The following is a 21706-nucleotide window of genomic DNA, read 5'->3' on the forward strand; positions in this document are numbered from 1 at the left end:
GGAGGATAGGAAAGAGTGGGGTACAGGGATCCCCACACCCTACAAATGACAAAGGGAGACACAGGACATGGGCACGCGTTGGGCCTTCATGCAGTTTCTCCATGGCGTATCTTGTCACCTGGCCATCGGTGACCTGTACAGTCGCACAGGGCCCCACTCAGAAGGGCCACGCTTTTGGTTTCATACTCTCCTGTTGCCATCTTGCAGTTATTAATAATTGCATATTCAAACTTACGTTTTGTAAATGAAGTCCAGATGGGTCAAGCACGCGTGGGAGCAGAGGAGGCACGTTCGAGATGCGTGGCGGCCTCGGTTTCTGCTGTCTCAGGCTCACCACAGGGCGTCCACAACACATGCACTTTGCACGTGAAGCCCCGGGCTCAGGAGGGATCCAGGTTTGGTTTACTATTCCGCTGTCACCGTCTTGAAATTCTTAATTTCATCTTTGAACTTGTGTCCTCTGTTCCTTGTCGCTTGGTAAGCATCAAATTCTGGTGGGCCCGGGACGGGAGTTCAGTGAGCCTTGCCTGGAACACAAGGACACGCTGCTTGAGCAGGACATTTACGGACCTAAGAGGCCACACTTTCCCTTCAAACCAGAACCGGCTTCCATCTTAGAAGAAAACAATGGCACTCTTAGAAACGCGAATAACCGAGGAGACTTTATCTTATCCTTTCATACTGTCGCTTCCCCGAGTTAGCCAACCTCTCGGGCTGAAAATGACGACTCAGAGGGAAGGCAAAGGCAGTGCAGCCCTAGTTTCTTCCCTTCAATTCTTCCTAACTCATCAGTAAGGTGAAGGCAGTGAGTGTTGGCAGAATGTGATTATATCAAAGAGCAAAATAAAAACAGTTGAGGGTCTCCACTATTCTTGTAAGAATGAAACACATATGAATGCAAGAAATACAGAAAGCAAGTTGTGCCATTCAGGGATTCTGTGCATGAGTTAGATGCTCTTATATTTCTATTCAAAACTGACATCATGCAATGTAAAGAATGAATGGTAAAATTCATGCTAACAATTTAAATTTTTAATTTTCTTTATTTAGAACATCATTAAATAGCAAATTTAAAATACCACGGTAAGTCTAGAAAGAGACTGGAAGAAAGGAAAAGCTTTATATTTTAGTATCTTCAGAGGCACTTTTTTCCTGCTTTGCACTGAGCTCTGCAAATTATCTACCATTTCTGCCTGGCCAACTCCTATTCATCCTTTAAAGCTCTACTTAGAAGCCACCTCCTCCAGGAAGGCCACCCTAACCCCAGTGAAGCATTAGGTTCCCTTCCTGCATGTTTCCATAATCAATAGCACTATCCTCACCCCTGTGCTGTAATTGTCAATCTGGTCAGCTTTGCGGCTGGACATGATTGCCAGATTTACAGCCGTACAGAGGGCTCTCCCTGTCCTCAGAGCTAGCCAGGGCCTCGCACATAACAGGCGCCATTTCCTGTTTGCTGAATGAACAAATGGACTAATGAAAATAAAGTGCCATATTCCAGACACCATTCTCAGCATTTTGCCCATACAACCGATGAAATGAATGGATGATGGCATCAGAATTTCTGAGAGGCCACCCCTCAGGTCAGCACTGCCCTGAGCAGCAAGCTTTCCCATGTAAACATGTGTGGTTCAACACAACTTGGGTTCTCAGCCACAGCACCCTTCCTGGCCCCCTCCTGCCCTTTCTCCCTTATGTGTAGACACACATATTGGCCAGTTGGCAAGTTCCTGGAGGACAGCAACCCAACACGCCTGTGCTGGGGTCCCAAGCGCAGCCCAGAGTTATGCACAAAACCTGTGCTCATGGCTGTTAATGAGTGGGTTTATGAAAAAAAACCTAAGAGAAGTCAACCTGACCAAGGCAATTTCAACCCTGCCTATACATTTCAAACCATGCTACAGGGAATGCATCTCTTAAAGATGTACAAATTTTTAAAAAAGTCTTACTATTCTTTAAAACACACTCTTGGGAAATGTCAGTATCACTTTTCACAGGATTAAAAATTGGCAAGGTGAACCTCAGATGCAGACGACAGACTGACGATCATCAGGCCCAGCTCAGCCGCTACGCATTAAGCCAGTCTGGCTCGCCAGATCAGGAACACCATTCCCAGATGGGTCTTTGGCAAATTGTCATGTAAACATGTTCATCTTTGGGATTTTTCCCTTTCAATGAGTGTGTAGTAGAGACTGGCTACCAGCTCACTAATCCCATTTCTTCTTCCTGGGCACACAGGAAGACTATGTCTTCCAGCCTCCCTTGCAGTGAGCTGGAGGCGATATGCCAGGGTCTTGGCCAAAGAAATATCAACAGAAGTGACACATACTATTTACAGGATTGGCCATAAAACCGTGTGCATGGTTGTCCATGGCAACCCCAGAGACCCTGTGTTGAAAAAGATAAAGTCGTAAGATGTAAGGTGCCTAGATTCCTGAGTCATTGTATGGACCCTCCTCAGACTGTGACGAATGTGAGAAATAAAACTTTATTGTGTTTAGCCATTGAGATTGGGAAGTGTTTGTTATAGAAGCTAGCATTACCTGTCCTGATTAATACCAGGAATGCATTAAAATGCAAGTAAACAAAAAGCCAACCAAAGTGGCACAAACAAATATGAGATTTATTTTTCTATGTAACAAGAAGTCTGAGAAGAGGCCGTCGAGGAGTGAATCAGCTGTTCAGGGACACAGGCTCTATCTGTTTTTCTGTTCAGCCGTTCTTGGTGTGTTGGCTTTTGTCCTAACATTCATCAAAACATAGTCACAAGGTGGCTGCTATACCCCTGGCATTCCATTTGCATCCCAGGCAGGAGGCCAGCTGAGTCTGTCCCACACAGCCAATTTTTTCTGACATTGCTTTGGCCAAGACTGCAGTCACCAATGAATGGCCAGTAGGGATTATATTATAATGCTTGCTTTAGTCCAATCATGATTCATCCTGTAGGGCTGGGGTTGGGGCTCTCCTTCCCTGAGATCAGTGAATCCACACAACTGCCTAAACAAACTGCAGTTCTCCTAGTGGGAAGAAGACTGTAGTAGAATAGATGCTGTGTGGTTGACAATGGCCTTCCCCAGTGGCTGGAACCTTCATATTCCTTCCTTCCTTCTACCAAATCTGTTTCTCCAGAAGGGACTGCAATTAAGAGAAATCAAAGTGATGCCTGGCTGGATTCTTTGGCCTTTAAATGTCTGAGTCTGGGCCTCAGTGCTGCTGACGCTGGAACTACATGTCATCCTCCTGCCCAGGGGCCTGGCTAACACACAGTAAAATGATAACAGGCTAGTAATCAATCAGATCACAGCATAACTACTCACACTGAAGGATAGAGCTTTCCCAGGACCTAATATTCCAGGATGGCTCCTTTCCTCTTTAAGATACCACTGATTGCCTTCAACTGATCATCAGAAATTAGCAGAGCTATTTAAAAATTAGACTACTCAATGCTTGTAAGGGTGCAGTGAAATGGGCTTGATCACAGGCTGCCTGCAGTAGGGTAAATCATTGCCATATGTTTGGAAAGCATCCTGGCTGTATCATGAGCCTTAAATACATGCAAACCCTTTGATCTAATAATGTCACTTCTAAGAATGTCTTCTAAGGAAATAATTTGAATATTGAAAAAGCTTTATGTACCGAGTTATTCCTGGCAAGATTATTTATAATAGTGAAAGCCTAGAAACAGCCAAAATAGCCAACCCTTGGAGGACAGCCATTGACATATTTTTATTTTCTGTATAGAATATAGTCTATGAAGGGGAAGTGACACAGATGGATGGATAAATAGATGGATGGATGGGTGGATGGATGGATGGATGGGTGGATGGATGGACTTTACTCAATGACTGTTACACATTCCAAAAATACGGCAATTGCAAAAGGTTTATAATGGGAAAATGTGCTTGGATAAAAGACATCAGTTAAAGTAATGGGTACAATCTGATTATCAGTATATGAAAAAGACTGAAATAAAATACTCCCAAATGTAACCATGAGTGGTGAAGGCATGGATGATTTTTATTCCTTTTTTCTACTTTATGCATTTTTTATTTTTTCTTTTATAAGCATGTACTGTTTTGTAATAAAAATTATTTTTGGAAATATGAGTGTTGCTAGGTGAGCATGGAAATTGGATGGGTTGAGGGACAATTTGTTCAGCTGGGGCGGCATTTGGAGAACCTCCCTGCCCTGCTCTGGACCTACTCTCTGGTGACCGCAATCCTTGTGCAGCCAACTTCAGGGTCTTTCTCTCGCCAGCCTATCCCAGGGGAGCCAGTTTCCCTGGCCAAGGCTCCTGACACACAGGTCCGTCTGGCCTCAGCTGAGACATACCTTGCCTTTCTACAGGTAGTCAGCTCCGGCCACCTTGACTCATTAGTCAGGCTTGGCCCTTTCTCCAGCTCAGAGCCATGCCTTCGGGTGGTTCTCCTGCAGAGACTCGCTGTGTTCTGTTGACTTTCGTCATTCTGTTCCCAAAATGTGATGGCCTTTAGCTGAATCTGCTCCAAACTCCAGGACAGCTTTTTCAAGTCCCTATATACTGAAGAGGGAAAAGATCTTAGCCATCCCTTCATTTTCATTCAAAATTAAATTGGTAAGATTCATCTCTATCTTTGTTGTCTGCTGTTACTCAGTTTTACTGCTCTACAATATCCCAATGTATAAACATATCACAATGTATTCATCTATTTATTTCTCTTGACGAGATCTGAGCTATTTTCAATGTTTTGATTCTAGGAACAACACTGCTAGGAACAGCCTCATACACACCTAGGACAGGAATTGCTGGGTTTCCTCCCAACAAGGCTTGTGAAGGCACAACTTTGCAATCCATGCCAAACTGTTTTCCAAAATAGCAATAAAATTTTGAGAGAAAAAAGTCCAAAAGATTATACAAGCTCTGTACTATCTTCTCAGTTTTTCTGTAAACCTAATATTGTTCTTTTAAAAACTTATTTTTAAAAACTTTATGGCATAATACCTTTTTCCAAAGTTAAAAATGATGAAAATTAAAAGTCTTTTCAGAACTGCATTGCAATGCGATCAAATGGAGATCAAGGGAAGCATCAAGAGGAGTCTGTTCCCTTGGGTGGGGGAGGACCACGCACTCAGTCACTGTCAGAACACTCATTGGTGCTTATTAGAGTGAAATAAAGGGAGAGAGGCAGGGAGAGAACGAGGGAGGGAGGGAGGGAGGAAGGGAGTGAGGGAGGGAGGGAGGGAGGAAGGGAAAGAATGGAGGAAGGAAGGAAGAAAGGAAGGAAGGAAGGAAGGGAGGGAGGGAGGGAGGGAGGGAGAGAGGCAGGGAAGGGGAGAGGAGGGGAGAGGAGAGGAGGGGAGGGGAGAGAGAAAGGAAGGAAAGGAAAAAGGAAGAGAAGAAAGGAAGGAAGGAAGGGAAGGAGGGAGGGAGGGAGGGAAGGGGAGAGGAGGGGAGGGGAGGGAGAAAGGAAGGAAAGGAAAAAAGAAGAGAAGGAAGGAAGGAAGGAAGGAAGAGAGGGAGGGAGGGAGGAAGGAAGGAAGCAGCAAGGGGGAAGGGAGGGAGGGAAGGAGAAAGGGAGAAAGGAAAGAGGAAAGGGAAAAAGAAGAGAAGGAAGGAGAGAGGGAGGGAAGGAAGGAAGGAAGGAAGGAAGGAAGGAAGGAAGGAAGGAAGGAAGGAAGGAAAGGAGGAAGGGAGGAAGGGAGGGAGAAAGGAAAGAGGAAAGGGAAAAAGAAGAGAAGGAAGGAGAGAGGGAGGGAGGGAAGGAAGGAAGGAAGGAAGGAAGAAAGGAAGGAAGGAAGGAAGGAAGGAAGGAAGGAAGGAAGGAAGGAAGGAAAGGAGGAATGGAGGGAGAAAGGAAAGAGGAAAGGGAAAAAGAAGAGAAGGAAGGAAGGAGGGAGGGAAGGAGTAAAGGAAGGAAGAAAGGAAAGAAGGAAGGAAGGAAGGAGAGAAGGAGGAAGGGAGGGAGGGAGGGAGGGAGGGAGGGAGGGAGGGAGGAAGGAAGGAAGGAAGAAAGAAGGGAGGGAGAAGAAAAGGAGGAAAGGAGGGAGGGAAGAAAGGAAGGAAGGAAGGAAGAAGGGAGGGCAGAAAAGGCTCCTGTGTGGACCAACACTGAGAGGGTCATGAACAAGGATTGTGTATAATCTGGTTCTGCACACCTAAAACCCATCAAACAACAGGAGAGAAGGGGTGTGAAAGGCACTCACACTGGTTTAAGAAAAAGAGGACCCACTTCTCAGACGGGCAGCCAGTGTGCTGGAAAGCATGAAGACCCAAAGGCCAGCCCCCACTCTGCAAGGCAACCCCCACCCACGAGGGGAGTGTCTGCTCTCTGGGCCTCGCCTCCGAGCTGTGATGCAGCTGTGCAGTCAGGCCACCAGGTTTGGGATCCAGCTCTGCCGTCACCAGTGGCGCCCACAGTGCACTGCATGCTCTCACCAAAGTTCAGTGTTCTCATTTGTAAAATGAGGAGGGGAGGATTAAATTCGTGCATGGAAAGTACTTAGAAAAGGGAAGCGCCTCACACAAAGTAAACACTCCATAAATGTCTGTTATTATCCCCCAACTGTGTGCACTTGCATCTGCACACTCGTGTGTGCGTGTGTGTACATGAGCACATGTGTGTATTTTTACTTCCCAGGCCCTTGCCCCGGTACCTGCACAGGACCCCACTCTCAGGGCCAAGATGCGGCTTGTCCCAGCCAGCTGACTGCAGCCCGGAGCCCTGGCCTGAGCTCCCGGTGGAGTCTGAGGCCCTTATGCCTCCCTGCTCCCACACCGCTGCCCACCAGAACACACAGTGCCCTCACTTGTCCCCTTCACGACCCTGTGTCTTCCTGACCTGCCTCCATCTAGGCCCACCCACCTCTCACCTCCACTGTCACCTCCCGCTGCTACCCCTGCTGCCAGTCTGCTGCCTCCGGCTGCCTTCTGTCTGAGTCCTGAGTCTGACTGCATCACACCCCGCTCAAAATCCTTCAGGAGGCCGGGTGCAGTGGCTCATGCCTATAATCCCAGCACTTTGGGAGGCTGAGGTGGGCAGATCACTTGAGGTCAGGAGTTCGAGACCAGCCTGGCCAACATGGTGAAACCCCATCTCTACTAAATATACAAAAATTCACCAGGTACGGTGGTGCACGCCTGTAGCCCCAGCTACTCAGGAGGCTGAGGCAGGGGAATCACTTGAACCTGGGAGGTGGAGGCTGCAGTGAGCCGAGATCACACCACTGCACTCCAGCCTGGGTGACAGAGTGAGACTGTATCTCAAAAAATTTTTTTCAAAAGTCCTCAGGTGCCACGGTAGCCTGCACTCAAGGCCGGCCTCCAGCCCCAGCTCCACCTGGCCTCCTTTGCCCTGTGCATCGAGTCCAGCTCCTCCCTTTTTCCCGCATGACCCACTTCCTTGCTCTTCTGTGGCTTGGGGCATGTGTCCCCCGCATGGAAACCCTTCTCCTCCCCACTCTCCTTCTGCTGCTAGGGAACGTGTGATTCCCCTCCCAGACCCCTCCTGGGAGCTCTTCTCCTTAGCTCCTGTCCCTCTTTACCTCAGTGCCCACCCCCCAACTTTGGCCAGGAGGCCACTCAACAGCGCCCACCATCCATGTTCTTCTTATCCTTTCCAGCAGACTGTGAGTGCCTGGAGGGCAGGGCCCTCAGGCTTCATCAAATCCCAACACAGCACACAGACAGTGCTCACTGAATAAACGAACGACATGTCTCCTTTAAAGGTTAAAGATGTTTGACTTCTCTCTGCAATTACATTTTCCCTCCTCTGATTCAAAACCTTGTTGGCCTGGTGGGAGGAAAGACAAGTGGGAAACATCTGCCGGGTGAGTTGACACGGGTGGGGACGGAGGACGGAAAGAAATCTGGCGTCTCCTGTTTACCACGGAGGCTGAACTTGGAAGAAAAATGTGCAGTTCCAGCAGAATGGACGAGAGGACAGCAGCTTCCCCGGGGCCGCCTGTAGGCTGAACAGCAGATGGGGACTCAGGCGGGAGCCAGGGGTCTGCAGGCCCCAGGCCTTCTAAAGGATGTTTAATTCCTGATCCGTTTCAGGGAGGGATGAAGAGAGGCGCCCCGTCGTGAGTCTCTTTTGTGTCCCTCAGTAGGAGAAGCTGGGGGCAATGTTCCTGTCGGTAAACAACTGCATTTTTAAAAGAATAATAGAAGGTTTACTCAAGGACAGCGTCTGTCCCAAAATTACCTTACAGAGAGAGAGACATGGAGAAGATGAGGAGCAAAGGGGCCTGGCCTGACCCTCAGAGCCCTGTTGGGCAGCTGGTTAGAACCTGGAATGGGCTTGGGAGGTGCACCTTTTTTTTTTTTTTTTGGTCACTATTTGTTCAAACTGAACTTTTTTAATAGATATACTTTAAGTTCTAGGGTACATGTGCACAACGTGCTCCCCACCCTGTGTCCAAGTGTTCTCATTGTTCAATTCCCACCTATGAGTGAGAATATGCGGTGTTTGGTTTTCTGTCCTTGCAATAGTTTGCTCAGAATGATGGTTTCCAGCTTCATCCATGTCCCCACAAAGGACATGAACTCATCCTTTTTTATGGCTGCATAGTATTCCATGGTGTATATGTGCCACGTTTCTTAATCCAGTCTATCATTGATGGACATTTGAGTTGGTTCCAAGTCTTTGCTATTGTGAATAGTGCCACAGTAAACATAAGTGTGCATGTGTCTTTATAGCAGCATGATTTAAAAACCTTTGGGTATATACCCAGTAATGGGATGGCTGGGTCAAATGGTATTTCTAGTTCTCCATCCCTGAGGAATCGCCACACTGTCTTCCACAATGGTTGAACTAGTTTACAATCCCACCAATGGCGTTAAAGTGTTCCTATTTCTCCACATCCTCTCCAGCACCTGTTGCTTCCTGACTTTTTAATGATCGCCATTCTAACTGGTGTGAGATGATATCTCATTGTGGTTTTGATTTGCATTTCTCTGATGGCCAGTGATGATGAGCATTTTTTCATGTGTCTGTTGACTGCATAAATGTCTTCTTTTGAGAGGTGTCTGTTCATATCCTTCGCCCACTTTTTTATGGGATTGTTTTATTTTTCTCTTGTAAATTTGTTTAAGTTCTTTGTAGATTCTGGATATTAGCCCTTTGTCAGATGGGTACATTGTCAAAATTTTCTCCCATTCCGTAGGTTGCCTGTTCACTCTGATGGTAGTTTCTTTTGCTGGAGGTGCATCTTATTCATAGCGGTTCAGGAGCCCTCCTGAAAGGTAGAGGGCCCAGGGCTGTGATGCCCCAGTGCGGCTGGAGGTCATTCTTAAATACCTTGTTTGTGCCCTCCAGTGCCCAGCCAACCTGTTGCCAAGTAGCAGCCAACAAGTCCCCCAGTGCCCGACGGCGACCACTTTCCTTCCCTCTCTGATCATTTAGCAGCCAAGCCATGGCGGGTGGGGGCAGGGGGCGCTTTGGGGCCTCCCTGCTTCACAGCCCTATAGAGAGCAGGACTGGGAAGGACGCAAGCTCTCATGCAGATGAATGATGCCGTTTTGCGCAGGGGAAACACAGGGGGAAGGGACTTGCCCAAGGCCACCCAGCAAGCAGGGGCTGAGACCCAGAGGGGCTCCTTTCGTAGCTGAGCCAAGAGCCCAGCACCCTCATCCTCACTCAGGGTCAGCAGAGGCCTCCTTGTCTGCATGTGAGAGTCCAAAGGCCTCATATCCGTGAAAGCGCATTCACAGCAGTGACCCCTTGCCTTTACTTACTGATACTTACTACCGACCTCACTGTGTTCTAAAGCACTTGACCTGCATCCTCGTGCTGAACTTCATAATAATGCTGAGGAGGGAGAAACAGGTGTACCCATTTCACAGATGAAGAAATTGAGGTTCACAGAGGGTAGGTGGCCCTTCCACAGCCCTTTGCAGTTAAGCTGGAACTCAAGCCCGGACAGTGAAAACACTCAGACACGGCCTCCCAGCTGACCCAGGAGTGCAGTGAGGCCGGGGCTCTCGCAGTTCTCAAGGCCGATCCTCGCGGCCTCCCTTCATCTCAGGTCAGCGAAACACGCGAAGGGTGGGTGTTGAGGCTCTGGAGATATGTAACCGGTGGTGGGGCTCTGTCCATACCTGGCCAAATCTCGTGACCCTGCTGTGCCTCAGTTTCTTCATCTGTAAAATGAACATCCTAAGAGTACCGACCTCACAGCATTGTTAGAAGGACTGCGTTAGTTAGGACCACGCCTGACACAGCACATGGGTGGACAGAATGCTGGACCCGAAAGACGTCCACATCCTAATTCCAGATCCTGTGAAGATGTTCCCTTACATGGCAAAGCAGACTTTAGAGATGTGACTAAATCAATGATCTAGAGACCCGGGGGCAGGTTATCCTGGACTAGCCAGTGGGCCCAATGTATCCCGTGGGTCCTTACAGGAGGGAGGCAGGAGCGTCACAGTAGATAAGGAGAAGTGAGGACGAGCAGAGGTCCAAGCAAGGCAGGGTCACGAGCCAAGGAGGGCCACCTCTAGCAGCTGGGAATGCCAGGAATCAGATTCTTCCCTATAGCCCCTAGAAAGAACCAGTTCTGCTGACACCTTGACTGTAGCCTACTGAGACCGATTTGGGGCTTCTGGCCTCCAGGATTGCAAGATAACAAAATCATGTTGTTTTAAGCCATTACATTTGTGGTAATTTGTTCCTCACATGATAGGAAGCTGACGCAGGGCACTGGCATTATCATTATGATTAACTACGGGAGCCCTAGTGTGGGCTGGGCCTGGCACTGTACCCCGGTGATAAGCCAGGCGACCCCTGACCCTAGAGGACCCTTCAGGCCAAAGAAGGACAGAGGCGCATCCTCGGAACAGCTGAGCACAGGGAAGTTGCGACTGTGACTGGCGGGGCTGAAACGGTGGGGCTCAGAGTAGGGCAGCTGCTCCGCGGACAGGCTGGGGAGGAGCCTCAGCTCTTCTGCTCCGTTCACACCACACCACCTGGCCTGGAATTGTACCCGCCTCTGTCACCCAGTTGACCCAAGACACAACCCAAAGCCCCACCCGATGCTTCTTTGTTCCCAGGCCCTGCCAAGTGACTGTCTCCTCCATGTCCTCCACTGCCTTCATACGCCTCTGGCCTCCTGGGGTCCCTTCCTGGGATGGGCTGAGTTCTTCCTCATTATGCAGCCATCATGCATTTGACCATGACTGAGCAGCGCCTGCTGGGAGCTCGGTGGAAGGGGACCTGGATTCAGGTCCAGCTCTGCCCTGGGAGGGTGGGCTGGGCAGCTCCACTGCTTGTCTAGAAGGCAAGGTGAGTGTCCTTGCTGGCCTCCAGCACTCCTGGAGCTGTGGCCTCCTGCAGGACAGAGTCTAAGCATCCAGTGTGGTTTACAAAGATCCCCCCTATGCCCGGCTCACACCCACACATCTGCCCTGGGCAAGGGCTTGCCTTTCTGCTAACACGTCAGGGCACATGCCCACCCTGTCATGCTTGGCCTCGCTGCCTGCCAGCCCCCGCCCATCTCCTGTCCCCCTTCCCCACTGTAGTTAGGTGACCCCATGGAGTTCCTGCAGGCCCCTGCATCTCAGCACTCACCACCCAGGCTGTCCTGGACAGTTGACCAGAGACCCCCACCAGCAGCGGGGAGCTCCCCTGCCTAGACCCCTGGAGCTCCGTACAGCAGCAGGCACATGGGAAGTGCTTTGGAAATGGTGAATGAAGAGGCAGGGGTCAGGCTTGGATGTCCCCATGCGCCACAGTGCCAGCACTCATCCTGTTATCCCTTAACACTCCAAAGATGGGACCAGAGGCCCCACCTCACAGCTTAGCAGAGACACAGAATCTCAGCCCCACCCAGACCAGCGGAATCAGAATCTGCACTTCAAGAAGAGCCCCGGCAACTCCCAGGCAGGCTCGAACTGGAGAAGCTCTGTTGCTGGATGGGAAGGACGGATTCCCATCAGGACATGCGGTCCCTGAGCTACTGGGGGCTCGGAGAGGGGAACCTGCCAAGGTCATCCAGCAGAATGTTGCTAGCTGGAGCCAGAAACCTGGTCTTCAGGTTCCAAGTGCACTGCACCTTTGAGGAAGGTGACCCCAGAATACAAACAGGAAGCTGCACTGCCCAGCCAAGGGCCTCCTCTTTCTCACCAAGACTTCTCTGATCGACTTGGGAGCTGGGGAGAGCAGGCAGACGGTGGGCCCAAGGAAAGACAGTGCTCCACAGCCCAGGTGACCAGGGAGGTTCCCTGCCGATTGTCTCCCTAAAATGGAAAAGACACGGCTGGGCGCAGCGGCTCATGCCTGTAATCTCAGCGCTTTGGGAGGCTGAGGTGGGCAGATCACCTGAGGTGAGGAGTTCGACACCAGCCTGACCAACATGAAGAAACACCATCTCTGCTAAAAATGCAAAATTAGCTGGAAGTGGTGGTGCATGCCTGTAGTCCCAACTACTCTGGAGGCTGAGGCAGGAGAATCGCTTGAACCCGGGAGGCAGAGGTTGCGGTGAGCCAAGATTGCTCCATTGCACTCCAGCCTTGGCAACAAGAGTGAAACTCCATCTCAAAAAAAAAAAGACAGCCAACAGTGTGGGGCCTCCTCCCTCTGCCATTGGCTGCTCTCAGAGCCAGAGGATGGACAGATGCAGGGGCTGCAGGAGGATGCTAGGGGGTGCAGGGGCTTGTGCAGGGGCTTGTGCAGGAAGCACAGGCTGAGCTCCAGGCTGTACCAATGGCAGCGCCAAGAGCCTTCCCAGACAAACTTCCTCCCCTCGGCCGAGCCAGGGGATGTGTGCCTGACAGTCACTGCCCAGGAAGGCACCTCAGCTGCAGAACTAGGACCAGAGGATGTTTCCAGGCCGAAGAGCACGTCCTCAGGCCAAACAGGATGGCTTCCTGTGTTTGTTGATGCAGGATATGCGCCCCTCATTGTTGGGAATATCACTGACTCGTCACAACAGCAAAACAGCAGATAAATCCAGCTGCTGTGCAATCTGGAATGACCTTGGAGAGGTCTGCATTCAGCTGTGCTGTGCTTGCAGATGCACTGAGCGGGGCTGTCCCCAAGTCCTCCGACCCTGCGCCAGACCTCAGGGAGCACCCCCTCTGGTGTGCTCCACCCAGAGTCCATGGGCTGGCCAGCTCAAGCGTGGGCCCAGTTCTTACATCTGCCCCAGAGGAGGTGACAGTGATTTCAAAGATCACACCAGCACACACCCAGCCTCCCGCCCAAGCCAGCATGCCCCGCCACCAGCACGGTCAGTGAGAGTCCCCAGGGCAGGGCCCAGAGGGGTAGACAGGAGACAGCTTTCTTGCTGGATGTGTCTGTCACTCCAAGTGTGGGCTCCTTCTGGTAAGGAAGGACAGCTCTCCATGCCCTGGGCAGGCACCGAGTGGGTGAGAGAGAGAGAGAGGAGTGAGAGGGCAAACCGACAGATGGACGGATGGACAGGTGGTGGGACCACAGACTGGATTCCTCCATAGACACGCCAGGCCTTCAGCTCAGGTGCAGTACAGCTTCCTGGCATGAGTGCTGGACTAGGGACTGGGTCCTCACATCCACATCCAAGACCTGCTCCCCAGGGACACTGGGCAAGTCCTCTCCCTGTGTGTGACGTGGCCAGAGGAAGGGCTCCAGTGCCACGCTCTTTGACACACGGCCTCAGGTCATCCCACAGCACCCCCAGGACTTGCCCTTTCGCAGACAGGGAAAGTGATGTGGACGGAGGCTGAGCAGCTTGTTCAAGGTCATGCACATGGTACAGCTAGGAATCCCTCCATGGCCACGTGGGCCCCTGACACTAGATGCTGGCCAGGGTCACCCGGCTACCTGGACATCCCTCAGCCTTTCACAGCAGCACTGGAGTGGGTGGAAGGGTGATCCCCAAAAAGACACGCCCATGTGCCAGCAGAACCTGTGATTGTGACCTTATTGGGAAAGAAGGTCTTTGCGAATGTAGTTTAAGGACCTCGAGATGAGATCATCCTGCGTTAGGATGGACCCTAAATCCAGTGACACACGTCCTTATGAGACACAGAAGACACACAGAGGGGAGGGCCAGGGGAAGACAGAGGCAGAGACGGGAGTGAGGTGGCCACAAGCAAGGAAGGGTGGCGGCCCGCAGCCACCCCAAACTGAAGAGGCGATAAGGGGTTCTCCCTGCAGCCTCCAGGGGGGTGTGACCCCACCGACACCTGGAGTTTGAACTTCTGGCCTCCGGAACTGTGAGAGAATGGATTCCTGCTATTTTCAGCCACCAACTTTATAGTGATTTGTTGCCACAGCCCTGGGAAAATAATGCAACAGCTTACGTAGAAAATGGCCGTTCCTACAGCACACTCAGGTACACTGAGGCTGCTTGTGCTGGACACTCCTGGCCTGGGGCTGTTGGCTGCCACCCCCGCAAGCCTCACCAAGGGCTGAGATGTCATAACACCCGGTTTTGGCACCTGATAAAACACATGTCACCCGAAAAGCCCTGGCTCAGAAACTCCGCCAGGAGCATCCTGAAGCGTCCATGTCCCTCTCGCCCATGTTTTTGGTGCGCTGTGACTCTAACATGCTTCACTGGTAGTTGATTTTCCCCCACTGATTTTAAGTGAGGGTTTGGTGGAAGTGACAGCCATGACCCCCACCCCGATCAGAGTGGACAGCTGGCTCAGAGTACCCTGGGGCTTGGCAGAGTTTATGCAGCAGCGTGTGACCTGGGGGCACAGGTGCAGAGATGGGTTGGTGAGTCCTCTGAGGCTTTGGGCGGAACACTGGCCAGGGGTCGTCCAGCCACAGTCAGCCTCAGTCATTTCCTGCCGTCCAGCCCTGTCCCAATTAACCTCCCAGGGACAGGTGGTTTCTATCTGTCGTGGACATTGTCGTCAGATATTAACTGAGGTGGTCTTAGGAACTCCAAGTTCCTGAGAACTTCTTGAGCCCTGAAATTATTTCATACAACTTCCTACACCCTTCACAGGGGTGGCTGGTGGTTTATTTTGTCTTGTTTTGTTTTTTACAGCAGGCTTACCATGGTTTTCTTCCATTTTAAAGAGAAAAAAAGGAAGGGAACTGAAAAGTCTTGATGGGACATGTTTATGAATCTGAACTTGGCTCACCTTGTGATGGATACAGCAGACACATGGCTGACCTGCTGGAGAGGCCTCGAGAGCTGCAGTGGTATAGACCTTGCTTGTGGGGAAAAGTAGGCGCCAGCAATTCCAGCAGGACAGAGATGAGACCACCTGAAAAATCCTCCTTCCTGTCTTCAGCCTTGGAAATGCAAACCCAGCCAGGACAGCTGGTATCTGGTCAGAAGCCAGCCTGCCCTCTACGACAGCTGAGTAAACCTTCCCAGAGATCCCGGAGACAAGGACACAGGGACAGCTCAGAGGACTCGGGAACCCAGCACCCTGTGCTGTTAGCCCATCAGTACTACGGTTATTTTTGCTTGCCAATTTCACAATAGTGACCAACTCAGGTCCCAAAAGTGTAGGTATTTTATTAGTATGAGATCTGCTCTTTCGTGTTCCTCCATATCGGCTAAGGTATATAAATTGTAAATAGCGCCACCTAAGGCAAGTGCTGTGGGATCATTGCTATCATCATCCTTGGTGTCTGCAGGACACCAATAACCATCTCGTGAAGACACTCAAGAAGCCCTCTGGAGAGGTGCACATGGCAAGGAACTGAGGCCTCCTGCCCACAGCCACACATACATGCCAGCCACATGTGGAGTCACCTGGGGAGGAGAGTCTCTAACCCCAGGCCAACCTTCAACAATGGCAGCCCCATCAATACCAGACTACAGCCTCATGAGAGACCTCAAGCTAGACCACTTACCACTCCCAAATTCCCGACTGCAGAAACCGTGTGTGTTAGCAAGTGTATATTCTTGTTTTAAGGCACTAAATATGGGGTCATTTGTTACCAGTAACAGATAACTAGTGCAGCCCTACATAACAATGATCATGTGAGGACAGGGAGTGAGGAGCCTCTGATCACTTCACGGCCAATTTCAGGGGATCAAACCCCCCATGAGAAGGCTGGCTGAACAGCAGCACCAGGTGGAGAGCGCAGCTGAGCCAGGGCCACTGAACTGCCCAGGAAGGAAAGCAAAGGCAGGGAACGGGCCAAGACGGTCCCAGAAGACAAGCAGAGGCGTGCTGTGAGTGCACACCCAGCCGATTATACTTCATTCTAGCAGGTGCAAGGTAGACTAGCATTTAAAAATAAGAATTCCCGAGAGCTCTCACTGTGTTTGCAAAACCCAGCCAGCTGTCTAGGGCATTGTTCCAAGGGAGGAAGGAAAAGTTCTGCAGGATGTTACAATTTTACCCCAAAAGAATCACTCAGGAAGTAAAAGAGTCTGAACATTGACTCCGGGCCAAGGTGGGACTGAGGCACCTGGCCTCTGGGGACAGAAGACCCAGCACTGCCCATCTCTCAGCCTTGGTTTCCTCCTTCACAGCACTGCCTTTAATAGCACTTGGCTGTGATGATCAGATTAGATGAGACATATGACTGTTTCGCAGACTGTAAGATACTTTGCAAATTATAAAGTACCTACAACTAAATATATAAGGCCATTGTTTTCAGAGGAAACATCTCTCTACCCAGTCCTAAGGCACCAGCTGTCTCAGAGACAACACTGTATATAAAATAAAATACAACACCAAAAGCAGGGCAAAAACACAGACTTCATGCCCTCACCAGACTCTAGGAGACCCGGATTCAGCTTCCAGACCCAGAACTTGACAGCTGTGCCACCTTGGACAAGTCATTTTCTCTCTCTCTCTTTTTTTTTTTTTTTTTTTTGTTTGTTTGTTTGAGACAGAGTCTCACTCTGTCCCCCAGGCTGGAGTACAGTGGCATAATCTCGGCTCACTGCAAGCTCCGCCACCTGGGTTCACGCCATTCTCCTGCCTCAGCCTCCTGAGTAGCTGGGACTACAGGCGCCCGCCACCATGCCCAGCTAATTTTTTGTATTTTTTAGTGGAGACAGGGTTTCACCGTGTTAGCCAGGATGATCTCGATCTCCTGACCTTGTGATCCGCCCGCCTCAGCCTCCCAAAGTGCTGGGATTACAGGCTTGAGACACCACGCCCGGCCTCATTTTCTCATTTGTAACACAAGGAATTGGAACAGGAAAACCTCCAAGGTCCCTCCAAGGCCAAAAGTTTTATTAATCTGTATGCCCTGCTACCTAGATAAGCCTCTGAGAAAAATGTACTAGGTAGTGTTTTCCATGAAATCACCATGAGCTCGCTGAAATTGCTTTGCAAATTTGCCTTGCAAATTTGCCTTGCTCCTTCTACCTGTTTCTGTCTATTGGAGTACTGTTTACCACAGACCTAGAGAATCATAACAATATAATCAAGTTAAAATAACAGGTAGATTCTGAATTTTGTGCCTACAAGCGGAGAATATACCTTTTTCTCATATTATCAATGGAGATTTGCAAAACACCAAATACTTATACAAAAAATAACTTCTTTAAATTACAAAAAGCAGAAATTGTGCAAGCCATTCTCCAAACCACAAAATCCAACAAAGCTAGGCTAAAATGCTGAACGTCTGAAGAACCTAAAATAGACAATTCATTTGGAAACTAAAATATTTTTTATATCGGCTTCAGAAAATAAATAAAAAACACAGCAGAAAATTAGAATATGACTTGTCAAAGCTTACTGCCTACTACAAAAGCTGTATTAGGAGGTACATTTATAATATTAAGATGCCCTCATTGTTAAAATAAAACAATACAGTTTTCGCTTCCAGGATGACAGCATGAGTACCACCACAGACCACTTCCCAGTGAAACAAACAAGGCTGGCAGAAACTACCTTTAAAAACTACCTTTAAAAAAAACAACCAACCATTTAAAAATCTCTGGAGACTGGAAACTAAGGGCATACAATGAATAAAAAAACACTTATTCAAGAACAGCTACTAAAACTCGGTAAGAACAGTGAGAATCCGCTGTATCTCAGCCGTAACACACTCTCTCCACTTCTGTTTGACAGAAGCTTAATTCCAGGTGGGTGTGGCCAAGAAATCAGGGTTCCCTCTCCCCTCATCTCCCAATTTTTGTTTTGCTTTGTTTTGAGACAGACTCTCGCTTTGTTGCCTAGGCTGGAGTGCAATGGCGCCATCTCGGCTTGCTGCAACCTCCCCCTCCCAGGTTCAAGCAATTCTCGTGCCTCAGCCTTCCGAGTAGCTGGGATTACAGACGTGCGCCACTACGCCCAGCTAATTTTCGTATTTTTAGTAAAGATGGGGTTTCTTCATGTTGGCCAGGCTGGTCTCAAACTCCTGACCTCAAGTGATCCACCCACATTGGCCTCCCAAAGTACGGGGATTACAGGTGGGAGCTACCCACCTAGCCCTCCTCTGCCAATTAAAGCTCAGCATATCTCACTAGGAGAGCCAGGCCACCATCCTCTCTCATCCCGTCCAACTTGAAGTTCCAAAGGCTAAGTTCCAAGTGAGGGTAGCTGGAAAATTGGAGCTACCTTTCTCCCAGACACTATCCATAGAACAAAGACGTGGCAGGCCAAGAATACTGAGATCCCAACCACCCTCACTCCAGTTTGCTCATGGACAGAGGTTATGAGGTAGAAGCAAACTGAGAAAATCTTGCACAATTTCTGCTTTTTGTAATTTAAAGAAGTTACCTTTTTGGATAAGTATTTGGTAAATTTTTACAAATGCTCCATCAATAATTTGAGAAAAAGATATATTCTGGCCGGGCGCGGTGGCTCACACCTGTAATCCCAGCACTTTGGGAGGCCGAGGCAGGCGGATCACAAGGTCAGGAAATTGAGACCATCCTGGCTAACATGGTGAAACCCCGTCTCTACTAAAAATACAAAAAATTAGCCAGGCGTGGTGGCGGGCGCCTGTAGTCCCAGCTACTTAAGAGGCTGAGGCAGGAAAATGGTGTGAACCCAGGGGGGCGGAGCTTGCAGTGAGCAGAGATCACGCCACTGCACTCCAGCCTGGGCAACAGAGTGAGACTCCATCAAAAAAAATGAATAAAATAAAAAAAAAACTTTAAAAAGATATATTCTCTGCTCGTGGAGCATCAATCTGTTAATTTAACTTGATTATATTATCAGAGGCCACCATCCCTCAGTGCCCAGAGTTATAGCTCAGGGAGTTTACCCAGAGGAAAAGGTAATTCATAAGAAAAAAGGGAGCTCTGAAGCTTTTCCCAAAGGAACTGACTTTATTTGAAAAAGGCTGTGGTAAAGTTCAAGCCTAAGGGCACTCTTGAAAACAACATCTCCTTTTAATTAAGAGCAAGCTAAACCAAAGACCAGCTAATTCACCAGAAAGAACAAGGGAAACAGAAAAAACAAGAAGAGCCCTCCTGAGGTCCTAACAAACCTCAAAGACTGGCCTCAAAATCTACTTCTGCCTGGATTTACTTGAATCAGACTCTGGAGCAATTTATACCCCGGGACATTTTCAAAGACAATAGAGTGGCTGGGCACAGTGGCTCACACCTGTAATCCCAGCACTTTGGGAGGCCAAGGCAGGCAGATCACTTGAGGCCAGGAGTTCGAGACCAGCCCAGGCGACAAGGTGAAACCCTGTTTCTACTAAAAACATAAAAATTAGCCAGGCGTGGTGGCAGGCACCTGTAGTCCCAGCTACTCAGGAAGTTGAGGCAGGGAGAATTGCTTGAACTGAGGAGACGGAGGCTGCAGTGAGCCGAAATCATGCCACTGCACTCCAGCCTGGGCGAAAGAGCAAGACTCTGTATCAAAAAGAAAAGAAAAAAGAAAAAGAAAAAAAACCAATAGAGAGAGAGCAATCATCAAGTAATTAGTGGGATCTAATGGGCTGGATATATTCTCAAATGAAGCAGGCACCCTAAGGAGAGATCAGGAAAAGAAAGCCCTGCTGAAGCCAGCCATCCCAGGGTGACTGTGCACACACCCCAGGCTGCACCCTCTGAAGATGATGAAAATATTCTCAAAGCAATAGTGGTAAGGAACGCACAACTCTGTGAAAAGAGCAAAAACCATTGAATTATTCCCTTTAAATGAATGAATTGGACCCGTGAATTACACCTCAACAAAACTGTTAACAAAAGTAATAATGCAGAAAACAAAGGGCCTACCTATTCATCTCAATATTCATTTTAAAAAATTGAGTCTCGACCAGGCGAGGTGGCTCATGCCTGTAATCCCAGCACTTTGGGAGGCCGAGGCGGGTGGATCACCTGAGGTCAGGAGTTCAAGACAAGGCTGACCAACATGGTGAAACTCTGACTCTACTAAAAATACAAAACTTAGCTGGGGCATGGTGGCAACCACCTGTAATCCCAGCTATTCCAGAAGCTGAGGCAGCTATTCCAGAGGCTATTCCAGAGGCTGAGGCACTTGAACCCAGAAGGAAGAAGTTGCAATGAGCCAAGATTGTGCCACTGCACTCTAGCCTGGGTGAAACGGGTGAAACGAGTGAATCTCCATCTCAAAAACAAAAAATGAATCAGTCTTAAGAAAGGAAATAATGACAATAAAAATAAAACTAACCTTGACAGCAGAAAATACAATGGGATGAATTAATAAATTGATTTTTGGAGGTCTCACTACTCCTGTTTCTGTTTGCAACAGTCCACATTTCTGCAAAGTGCTTTCAAGCCCTCTCATTTCCAACAACGGTCTCTATTTGACTCTTCAGCCTTTGAATGGAAAAAGAATTTTCACCAGATGCTGCCAGGAGAGTGTCCCTTCTGAGTTTTGCAGCCCATACTCAGATGCGTTGCACATGTAGCTCCCAGCCAGCCAGTGAGAAGGCAGCACTCAGCTGCAAAGGTTTCTGCTCAGATCCCGAGCCCGAGGAAGAAAGCGCATTATTGGACTAGGCCACTCCTCACCACGGAGTAATCAGAGGGCTGTGGAAACCGCCTGCCTGAAGGAGAAATCCTCTATTCAGGAACCCTGGACCTGTTCAGCTCTGCCACTTATTAGCTAGGTAACCTGGGCACATCACTTGGCCTTTTTGGGCTTCAGCCTCCTCATCTGTGCAGTGGTCATACAGATAGCTATTGTGAGGATTAAGTAAAATATTGTAAATGAGAGTGTGATAATGGTTTGGCTGTGTCCCCACCCCAGTCTCATCTTGAATTGTAGCTCCCATAATCCCCACGTGTTGTGGAAGGGACCCAGTGGGAGGTAAATCATGGGGGCGGTTCCCCCACACTGTTCCCGTGGTAGTGCATAAGTCTCACGAGATCTGATGGTTTTATAAGACGCTTCCCTTTCACTTGGCTCTCGCTCTCTCTTGCTTGCCACCACGTAAGATTTGCCTTTCGCCTTCCACCATGATTGTGAGGCCTCCCCAGCCACGTGAAACTCTGAGTCCATTAAACCTCTTTTTCTTTATAAATCACCTTGTCTCAAGTATGTCTTTATTAGCAGCAGTGAAAACAGATTAATACGAGGGCTTGGCACTTATCACCTTTCTTCCTCAACTGTCATGTGTCAGAGGCTTATCCCAACCTCCTATCCTCATCCTCAGCTGCTTTTGTTCCAAACTGACCTGCTCCCACGCTTAGAGGCAGCCTAGGCTTGGAGGAACCCCAGGGTCTCCATTTAAAGGCTGCTTAATCTGTGTTAAAGTAAACTTAAATTGAACCAAAGGTAAATGACCCAGAAAATAACAACCCCATCCAATGGGAATGGACAGGGATTACTGGGACTCTGCCTCTTTGGTCTGCTGTCTGGGTAATGGAATCCAACACGCTATGGCCATAG

At 49.2% G+C, this 21706-nt stretch overlaps 1 long non-coding RNA gene across 1 annotated transcript in view; it reads right to left on the minus strand.

Moving 5' to 3' along the window:
- The window catches only part of LOC135965205 (uncharacterized), an 84861-nt gene that overhangs the window by 11486 nt on the left and 51669 nt on the right, over nucleotides 1-21706 (minus strand). The window contains exon 3 of the long non-coding RNA XR_010578116.2: nucleotides 236-527. This is a non-coding gene — a long non-coding RNA (uncharacterized lncRNA). The remainder of the gene's footprint in view (nucleotides 1-235; nucleotides 528-21706) is intronic.

This window comes from Macaca fascicularis, chromosome 9 (genome assembly GCF_037993035.2).
Source record: "Macaca fascicularis isolate 582-1 chromosome 9, T2T-MFA8v1.1".
Taxonomy (NCBI): domain Eukaryota; kingdom Metazoa; phylum Chordata; class Mammalia; order Primates; family Cercopithecidae; genus Macaca; species Macaca fascicularis.